The sequence below is a fragment of the Rhinoderma darwinii genome, chromosome 5 (genome assembly GCF_050947455.1).
Source record: "Rhinoderma darwinii isolate aRhiDar2 chromosome 5, aRhiDar2.hap1, whole genome shotgun sequence".
Taxonomy (NCBI): Eukaryota; Metazoa; Chordata; class Amphibia; order Anura; family Rhinodermatidae; genus Rhinoderma; species Rhinoderma darwinii.
This window is the reverse complement of record NC_134691.1, coordinates 231,547,380-231,557,874: the sequence shown is the minus strand read 5'-3', so window position 1 is coordinate 231,557,874 and position 10,495 is coordinate 231,547,380. Positions and strand designations below refer to the sequence as shown.

General features: G+C 42.7%; 1 non-coding gene and 1 pseudogene across 1 annotated transcript; both read right to left on the bottom strand.

Annotated features, from left to right (window-relative positions):
- Positions 1-2,628: 2,628 nt before the first annotated feature.
- On the bottom strand, positions 2,629-2,832 carry LOC142654091 (U2 spliceosomal RNA; annotated as a pseudogene).
- A 6,287-nt stretch (positions 2,833-9,119) lies between these two features.
- Positions 9,120-9,311, bottom strand: LOC142653732 (U2 spliceosomal RNA). The gene has a single exon (XR_012848648.1). It is a non-coding gene; the product is annotated as a U2 spliceosomal RNA (small nuclear RNA).
- Positions 9,312-10,495: the final 1,184 nt, after the last annotated feature.

The window sequence follows — 10,495 nt, the reverse complement described above, 5'->3', positions numbered from 1 at the left end:
AAAAACTTCAAAGACATAATCTAAAACAACCCAAAGGAAGAAAATTTAGCAACGCCATTATTTTAAGATTTTCCTCTGGAGTACTTTGGAAGAACCTTCTCCGCCAGAGCCTGTATCCATATGGGCCTCAAATAAACATTCGAATGGGTTCTCCAACGAAATCGCCTCTTCTTCCACCTTCTCAAAACGTGGCTTTTTTGCCGTTTTCCTGGGGGGACGAAAACATTCTGCACCTGTGACAGTCACTTCCCCCCCAGGAGGTTCATCTTCCTCGGAGAGAGACCAGTCTATTCTTGCTGACTCATCAATCAAAATGCTCATGGGAGATTCCACAGCTGGGCTAATCAACCCCTCCCCCATTTCCACCTGCTGCTGGTCTTGCACAGCTTCATTTTGTCTTTTTTCAGCCTCCTCAGACATCCTCAAGAATCTTGCTCCTTCCTCCCTCTTCCTATCAAGATCCATTTGATTCCTTTGCTTCCTAGCCTCCTCCTGCTTCTTCCTTTCTTCCCTCCTCTTTACCACTTCAGGACAGTCTCTGTACATATGCCCAGTCAATCCACATAAATCACAGGCTCTAGGCTGTGGACACGCCCCAGCCTCATGTCCAGGATTTTTACAGTTCCTGCACAGTTTAACCCCTGGGCAATCCTCCTTTAAATGGCCAAATTTAAAGCAGTTCCTGCAAAAGGATGGCTGTCCTTGATAATACAGATAGCCTCTGTTTCCAGCCACAGAAAAATTGGCAGGTGGGTGTCTCACTCCCCCAATACAGCTTTCATCAGGTCTTAATTTCACCCAGAATTTATATGTTCCATTAAAGATGTTAAGGATACTTTTCTGCCTTACCCCTCCTTTCACACTTAAACAGTACTGTCCAAGAAAGTTCTTTAGGATATTAACATCCGTGAAAGGGTTAAACACATGGATAAAAACAGTTTTTTCTTCTAGTTCAAACAGTGGAACAAATGTGACATTCCTCAGTACCTGGTTAGATGCATTGGTCTTCAGACATTCATAGAATAGCAGGCAGGTCCCATCCACATAAAAGGAAATGTCATAGATACCTTGTTTTTTTGATTCTTGAATACAAAAAACATCATTTTCCAGGGAAATACCAGCCATCTTCTCCACAATTTCGTGTCCAACATATGAGATGCTGTTCTTCACGCTGTCAGAGATCTCCACCTTCAGCCGGACTGTCTTCTGGATACCTGAGGAAAATTCCATACCTGCCATCTTTTCAGCCTATCGGTCCAGGACCATAGGAGGATCGCCACTCAAAAGGTCTCCTGCTACCACAGGAACACTCGCACCCCCGACCCAGACCAGAGCTATAAACTCTGATCTGAGCCAAAAGGCCGAGAAGCGATAACCCGAACGTGCCGCGCGTTGACCGAGCCTGCCCGATACTGCTGTTCACCCCTTGCAGCGATTCAGCCTACTCCTAGGCAATTCCATGGGGCCCTGCAGGCTCACACACACTCACAGCTACGCGGGAGGTGAATAAAGTCCGGAGAGGAAGCAAGACAGGATTTGCTTCTTTTGCTTGCACCACAATGCAGTGCTGAAAGAGGAGGAATCGACATAAAAACGCCTTCCTGGCAACGCCCAAATGCCCTCCTGCCGTGCAAACACTGGCAGCAGCAGCAGCAGCAGCAGTAAGTGCATGTCCACTGCCACCCCTTCTCCTTTCACACCTTGTATCAGCTTTAATCCAGTCCAGTGCTGCCTGCTGAGCAGCACTGACCAACACTGCCTGGGCCCAGGCTTTTATCTCTGAGGCCCCATTATGATGTCAGAAAGCTGGCTCTGGCTCCTGAGGTCTCCACTATGACACGTGCAAAGTTCCGTCTGAACTTTATATAAGACGGTGCGGCTCAGTCAGTCACTCAGTGTTGCCTGAGAGGGCAACACTGCAACAGCCGGCCCCCAGGCTGTCTTTTTTTTGCACAGCTAGTTGCCTCCAGGAGGCCACAAGAGGGAGACAAGGGACTGCAAAATGGAAAATAGGCATCCACCAACTTTACAGACAACTTGTTCTCCTTGCTCCTACAACCTCCATCCTTGCACAGTTTGTTATTCTTCCAGGTAACATAGTAACAAATCCAAATTGCTGCTCTCTTTGTAGGCAAGCAAGGGTTTGTTGCAACTGCAATTCTTACTTCTTCTTGAAATGTAGGGACCACAGTACATTCCATCACATCCATCTAGTGTACACAGGTAGGTCCATTGTGACGGGCGGGCGGGCTGCTTTAATGGCTGTTTGCTGTTCCCCTACTCCACTCCACTATTTGACTATGGTGCTGCATCAATCAGTGGCTGGCTCAGGTGCAGCTCTTTAACCTACCTAGGAGGGAGGGCGGAGAGAAGACAAGGAAGGTGAATGAGCTGTTCCAATGTGAAATGCCGGAAACACAGAAACACAGAAGACACAAAACAAGAGGTGGCAATGTATTAATTAATTGCATTTAATAAATTAGCTCATTATCACACATGACTGTACAAATGCATTGTCCAACAGGTGTTGAAATAATGGGATTAAAAGGGGAGATCCCATCCGAAAGACAAAAACAATGGCAAACACAAAAAGCACTTTTGGAATCTGATTTTAGTAAACACATAAGGAAAGGGTGCACCGGTCCTGGAAATACTGCAATACCAGGTCAATGCGTGGAGTGGACAGAGCAAGCTCTATTTCCATCTCCCTGTTCTAAAAATCCATTTAATATATGGTCCCCAGATAGGGGACGTATCAGATATTAAACTGATAAGAACAGATTTTTTTTTTTATTTTTTATTTTTTTTTTAACTCATCAGTTTATATACTATCCGCATCTTATTTCACATAAAAGCTACTTCATACTGCGGTTAGACCTTACATCATATGAGTCATATCAGAAAATTTATTTCTTTACATGCGTTAACAATACAGGTTCCATTTTTTAACATTCCACATACCTTCAGCCTTAACCTCACCCCACCTTTTCTTGTCATAGAGGTACACAGTATGCAGCCTGGATAAAAACAGTTTGACAGCATCGTTTGGAGTTAAAACAGTCTTCCTAAAAATAATAAGATTTCTTGCATCCCAGACAGTTTCTTTAAAAATAGCAAAGACAATCCAATAAATACGTACATTTTCAAGTTTTGTAAAATCACATCCAATCAAAATATTCTCATAGCTAAAAGCATTAGATTTCAATAAGAACATTAAGAGCCGGTTTAAAAGTGATAAAACCTGCTTTGTAAAATTACAATTCCAATATACATGTTTTACATCTTCAATACCTCCACAACCACTCCTGGGACAGACCTCTGATACTCCCACACCTCTTCTCTCGAGGAGAGACCTTGTTGGAAGACAGTTATGTAAAGTCAACCAAACCACATCATGTTGTCTATTTGATACTCCAGGTGTCTTAAAGAGCTTCCAAACTCTAGCAGATTGTGTGTTATTTAAAAAAGGAACCTCACATAAAACCTCGTTATTCCTAACTATATCAATAATTTTCTTTTTCTCAATGTCACCTGCAGTACCCAGATTAAAACGCACATAAAAGGATTTTAAGATGACATAAAATACAGGCAGTTTCCAGGATATCGGCCGTTTTAAATCTCTTACGCACCATTTCCATTTCACCATCAACCATCCAGCCAGGTAACGTATCATATCTGCCGCTCTGTTTTCCCCTTTCACAGTTTTAAAAATCAACAATAAATAGTGCAGATTTAAAAACACATCAATGTTAGGAAAATCATACCCTCCCAAAATCGTTTTCCTCATGACCACCTCCCGTCTTAGTTTCTCCATTTTGGAGTTCCAGAAAAACACGAATAATTTTCTGGTAATTCTTCTTACCCATAACTTGTTGGGAGGGAAAATTACAGCAACATACAACAGCAAAGGAAGGATTACCGACTTTATAACCAATACCTTCCCTTTCAGGGACAGGCTTCTCAGTTTCCAGAAGGCAAGCTTCTAGTCGACTTTAGCCTCTAATAGAGAGAAGCTGTGTTTACCCTTGAGATCCCTCTCAAAGGTAACTCCCAAGACTTCAATGTTATCAGTCTGTATCACTCTGTCCACCTTCACTTGTACCTGCTTGCCAAAGTTACACAACTGACATTTGTCCCAATTAACTTTCATCCCTGATATTGCACAAAAGATTCTAAGGTGTAAGTTGGCTCGATTAAGATCGGCCACCGAGGTACATACAAATACTGCGTCATCCATGTATCCTAGTGACTTGACCTGATGCCCATCGCCTCCAGGAATAAAACAACCAGATATTTTTTTATCATTTTGTAAACTAACAAACAAAGGCTCCATAACACACACAAATAAAATTGGTGAGAGCGGGCACCCTTGCCTCACACCGGATTTAACCTTTATGGAGGGACTCACGTTCCCATTAATTAATACCTGGCTCTCTACCCCATTATACAGCCCTTGGATTATCATCATTAGATTAGCAGGTATTCCCATCCTCTTCAATACTGCGAACATAAAACGATGAGAAACTTTGTCAAAAGCCTTTTCCAGGTCAATTGACTCCAATATTAAAGATATATCCACCTCATTTGCATAAAATATCAGATCACGTAATAACAACAAATTGTCCGATATCCTACGCCCAGGGACAGCGCAAGTTTGGTGCATACCAACCATATATTTTACCACCTGACTCATCCTTCCTGCAATGATCTTTGCTAATAACTTATAGTCAGTATTCAGGAGGGTGATAGGACGCCAGTTCTTCATTTCCCTCCTATCTCCCTTCTTATGAATCAAAGTCACCACTCCCTGTCTCATTGAGGTTGAAAGCCCCCCACTATCAAATGCATATCTCAGAACTTTCACCACCTGTTCCTTGATAAAAGACCAGCATTCTTGATAAAATTCAACCGGGAGCCCATCACGCCCTGGGGTCTTATCTTTAGCCATGGCGTCCATACTTTTTTTAATTTCTGACTCACTAATATCACTAGTCATATTTTCTTTATCTTCAAGCAAGATATTATTCTCCACGTTTTTACAGTAGTCATAAATCTCGTTATCACATGCCGCCTCATCCACTCCAAACAATGATTGATAAAACCTACAAACCTCAGTAGTCATTTCCTTGCCACAAACTTCTCCTGTAGGTGTTAAAACTGAAGAAATAATCCCTTTTGCATTAAAAGTTTTTTTAAAGAAATACCTCGAACACTGTTCGTTTTCCTCCAAATGCCTTATCTTGGATTGGAACACAATCTGCCTCCCTCGATCCATCAACCCTTTCTTTATCTCATCCTTTACCATTTTTAAATCCTCCTCCACATCACAACCTGCACTTTTAAACTTCTGGAGAGTCTCCAACTTCCTCGTCAAACGGGCTTCCTCTTCCCTCCTCTCTTTTGCCTTCCTGATACCTATTCTTTGAAGGAGGGAAACCATCTCTTCTTTTGCCCAATCCCACCAAACCAACAAATCTACATAATCAGATTGTTTCTCAACACAAAATTTGAATACCTTTTTTAATTCCTGCAATACGCCAACCTCCTGCAGCAAACTTGTATTTAGTTTCCACAACCCTCTTCCAAACCTGAGAGACTCATTAAAACAAAATTCAACAGAAACCATTTTATGGTCTGAAAAACTATTTCTCTGATGTCTGCAATTTCTAGTTTTTATACCTTCAGAGGCAAAAATAAAATCAATTCTGGATTTGGCCCTTCCACTTTCCGCCAGGTAAGTATATTTATCCTCACCATCAATTGATACTCCAGCATCCTGATATCTCAAATCTAAAATAAGCTGATTTAAAATTTTAGAAGAAAAGTCCAATTTTACCTCTGCCACACTTTCTCTATCCCCTACTACTCTGATACAATTAAAATCCCCTGCAACAATTGTAAAAACACGACCAGGCATATATAATTTAAGTGTCTCAAAAAAGGAAATTCTAGCCTGCTTCTCAGCAGGAGCATAAATACTAAAAACCCTAATTTTATGACCTAAAAAAACACAGTCTAAAATTATAAAACGACCTGGTACAATAATTCTAAAATCACTCACTGTAATATTATTATTCTTAAGGAGAATACCCACTCCTTCATTCCGATTCTCACCACCGACCGACCAAAAGGATTTCCCACAATTCCATTCAGCTTCAGCTGGAGCGATCTGAATAGCACACTCCTGTATGCAAATGATGTCAGCTTTAACATTTTTTAATTGGTCAAGGATTGCTGCCCTTCTAAATTCAGATCCTATACTCCTAACATTAAGGGAAGCTACTATCAATGCCATTATAAGGATAAAAGCAAGTTTTATACAATACTTAGCCATTATAATTTTAATCAATACTACTTTTTAAACTGACTAGTCTTTTTTAACTTCTCAACCTCTTCTTTTTCCAAATATTCAATAACAGGCGAACCTGGAGATTCGAAACCCCCACCGTCCCCTGAATAGGAAGGCATTGCCTCTACAGATAAGCATGCATACCTATTGGCATGATCAAACCTTGGCTTTTTCAATACTGCCCTCACAGGCCTTTCATCCTCACCAGAGGCTCTCCTAGTACTTCTTTGTCCAGGCGTTAACAAGTCATCTGAGTCAACCTCATCCAGATCAGGGAGACTAACGGGGCTTACCACACCCAAATCACTTTCAGCTGCCACCTGAGAAAACTCATCCATCATTACCTCCAAATCACCAATTGCACATTGTGCCTCCTGTGGAAGGTCTAATGCCTGCTCCACTGTAGGAACAGTCTCCATGTGGACTAGCTCACACTCCCCACTGTCGGGAGGGAGCCCCACTCCTGCGGTATCCACAAAACCCACATTTCCGAGCGATTGGGGTTCTCCAGCCTCAGCGAAATCAGCCGATGATGCCCCAATCCCTGCATCAGTTTGCCGCAGTTTGGCACCAGACCCCTCCACATTTGGCACTCTGCGTCTTACATTTCTCCTGGCAGCTTGAGCATAAGTAAAAACCTCCCCATGCTCAGGGCATTTCCTAGCCATGTGACCAGCCAACCCACATAAATCACAAACCCTTGCACTACCACAATTAGCAGCCTTATGTGAAGAACTCCCACAAATCCTGCACACCTCCCCCTTCACACACCTGTCCTTAGTATGACCATATCTACTACAATTCCTGCAAAACTCTGGCTGTCCTCTAAAGAAACAAAACCCTCTCTCCCCAGTTATAGAAAACGAAGCAGGTGGACATAAATATCCCTCCAAAGCATTCCTGTCTTTTTTAAACACCACCAAGTACCTCCTTTTAACATTAGGTATACCATATGAGTTTTTAAGTCTCTCTCCAGCAGAAATTTCTTCACAAAACCGCCACAAGTATGCTTTTAAAAGTTCCTCAGAAAATCTTGTGTTGTACATATGCACAATCAGGACCCTTCTTGCTTGCTTGAATAAAGGTTCAATATCCACTTTTTTCAAAATCTCTGCAGTACTTAGTCTGATTTTCTCCATTGCATCCATGCACATGTATTCATTTGTTAAAGTCATATCAAAAGTACCTTGATTAGGAAAATCCTGCAGGCTCTCCACATCCGATGCACGAAGCTTCAACACGCCATAAATGATCTCCTCCACGATTTCTTTTAACAAAATTTTCTTTAGAAAAGCAGGCTTTACCTGAAAACGGATCGTGTCCTCCGCCCCTCGAACCGCCATGTCGTCGTCCTTCGCACCTCCAAGATCCCAACTTGTTTACCCGGGGCCCCCACAAGGAGGACCCCAAAGAAGCCTTCTGACCTGATCCAATAAGGTTTCCCCTACCAGATCGTAGCCAAAAGGCCGAGAAGCGATAACCCGAACGTGCCGCGCGTTGACCGAGCCTGCCCAATACTGCTGTTCACCCCTTGCAGCGATTCAGCCTACTCCTAGGCAATTCCATGGGGCCCTGCAGGCTCACACACACTCACAGCTACGCGGGAGGTGAATAAAGGCCGGAGAGGAAGCAAGACAGGATTTGCTTCTTTTGCTTGCACCATAATGCAGTGCTGAAAGAGGAGGAATCGACATAAAAACGCCTTCCTGGCAACGCCCAAATGCCCTCCTGCCGTGCAAACACTGGCAGCAGCAGCAGCAGCAGCAGCAGCAGCAGCAGCAGCAGCAGTAAGTGCATGCCCACTGCCACCCCTTCTCCTTTCACACCTTGTATCAGCTTTAATCCAGTCCAGTGCTGCCTGCTGAGCAGCACTGACCAACACTGCCTGGGCCCAGGCTTTTATCTCTGAGGCCCCATTATGATGTCAGAAAGCTGGCTCTGGCTCCTGAGGTCTCCACTATGACACGTGCAAAGTTCCGTCTGAACTTTATATAAGACGGTGCGGCTCAGTCAGTCACTCAGTGTTGCCTGAGAGGGCAACACTGCAACAGCCGGCCCCCAGGCTGTCTTTTTTTTGCACAGCTAGTTGCCTCCAGGAGGCCACAAGAGGGAGACAAGGGACTGCAAAATGGAAAATAGGCATCCACCAACTTTACAGACAACTTGTTCTCCTTGCTCCTACAACCTCCATCCTTGCACAGTTTGTTATTCTTCCAGGTAACATAGTAACAAATCCAAATTGCTGCTCTCTTTGTAGGCAAGCAAGGGTTTGTTGCAACTGCAATTCTTACTTCTTCTTGAAATGTAGGGACCACAGTACATTCCATCACATCCATCTAGTGTACACAGGTAGGTCCATTGTGACGGGCGGGCGGGCGGGCGGGCGGGCTGGCTGCTTTAATGGCTGTTTGCTGTTCCCCTACTCCACTCCACTATTTGACTATGGTGCTGCATCAATCAGTGGCTGGCTCAGGTGCAGCTCTTTAACCTACCTAGGAGGGAGGGCGGAGAGAAGACAAGGAAGGTGAATGAGCTGTTCCAATGTGAAATGCCGGAAACACAGAAACACAGACGACACAAAACAAGAGGTGGCAATGTATTAATTAATTGCATTTAATAAATTAGCTCATTATCACACATGACTGTACAAATGCATTGTCCAACAGGTGTTGAAATAATGGGATTAAAAGGGGAGATCCCATCCGAAAGACAAAAACAATGGCAAACACAAAAAGCACTTTTGGAATCTGATTTTAGTAAACACATAAGGAAAGGGTGCACCGGTCCTGGAAATACTGCAATACCAGGTCAATGCGTGGAGTGGACAGAGCAAGCTCTATTTCCATCTCCCTGTTCTAAAAATCCATTTAATATATGGTCCCCAGATAGGGGACGTATCAGATATTAAACTGATAAGAACAGATTTTTTTTTTTTTTTTTTAACCCTCAGAGGTAAAAATATAAAACTCTTATATTTTTCGCACCTCAAAATCTTTCACCACACTTGCACTCTGTATTGAGTGCGTTTTTTAAACTCATCATCGGGTCATTGGTTTTTCTTTTTTTTTAATCGTATTCATATCTTACAATTTAACAAATATCGTACAATCCCATCACACTAGTCTAAACCCTTCACACCACCCACCATTTATACTTTAACTACATGCCTCCACTTCAAGAATTTCCAAATACCCTCTGCATCTACTTCCCCAAACCTTTTCTTATCCAACACATATACAGCATACATTCTATCCAATATCATCCTCAAACACCCTTCTACCATCACTTCCTTTCTTCTAAAGACATACAAATTCCTTACATCCCACAAAACTTCTTTAATAATTGCTAACATAATACACCACACCCTTTGATTTTTCCTATCTACCATTCCCAAACCAAACATTATTACCTCAAATGTCAATTTTCTAACCCCAACCACCTCTTTACACAAAGGACTCACACCCTTCCACACTTCCTGTGCCACATCACAATTCCAAAATAAATGTAAAATACTTTCACACCCTCCACACCCCACTCTTGGACATGCTTCACTCCTCCCAATCCCACGATTTCTTTGAAACTCTCTCACAGGCAACGCTCCATGCATACTTTGCCATACAATCTCTTTCTGTCTATTTGTTATCCCATCCGTTTCCAAACTCTTCCATACCCTCCCTACATTCACCCTTCTCACCATATTTATAGGACACTGCACTTCTTTACCTTCAATACATCTCAACATCTCTTTTTTATTTCTCAACACATCTCCCTTCCCCAACAACTCATAGCGCTTCAAAAATGTTTCCACATACAGATACCACTTTGGACATACAAACGCATACGGCACTCTTAAATCTCTCCCTATCCATCCTAATCTGCATAACACCCTCCCACTCAGATATCTTACCATACATGCAAATTTCCAATCACCTCCCATCATCCTTCTTACTGCAAACACACTATTTACTCCCAAATATACCTCAATATTAGGAAACCCCATTCCCCCATTTTTTACACTCTTCATCACAGTCTCTCTCTTCACTCTCTCCATCTTAGAACCCCAAAAAAACACCATCAGCACTCTATTTAATCTTCTCAACATCATATACCCTGGCGGAAAGACAAACGCAACATACAACAAAATTG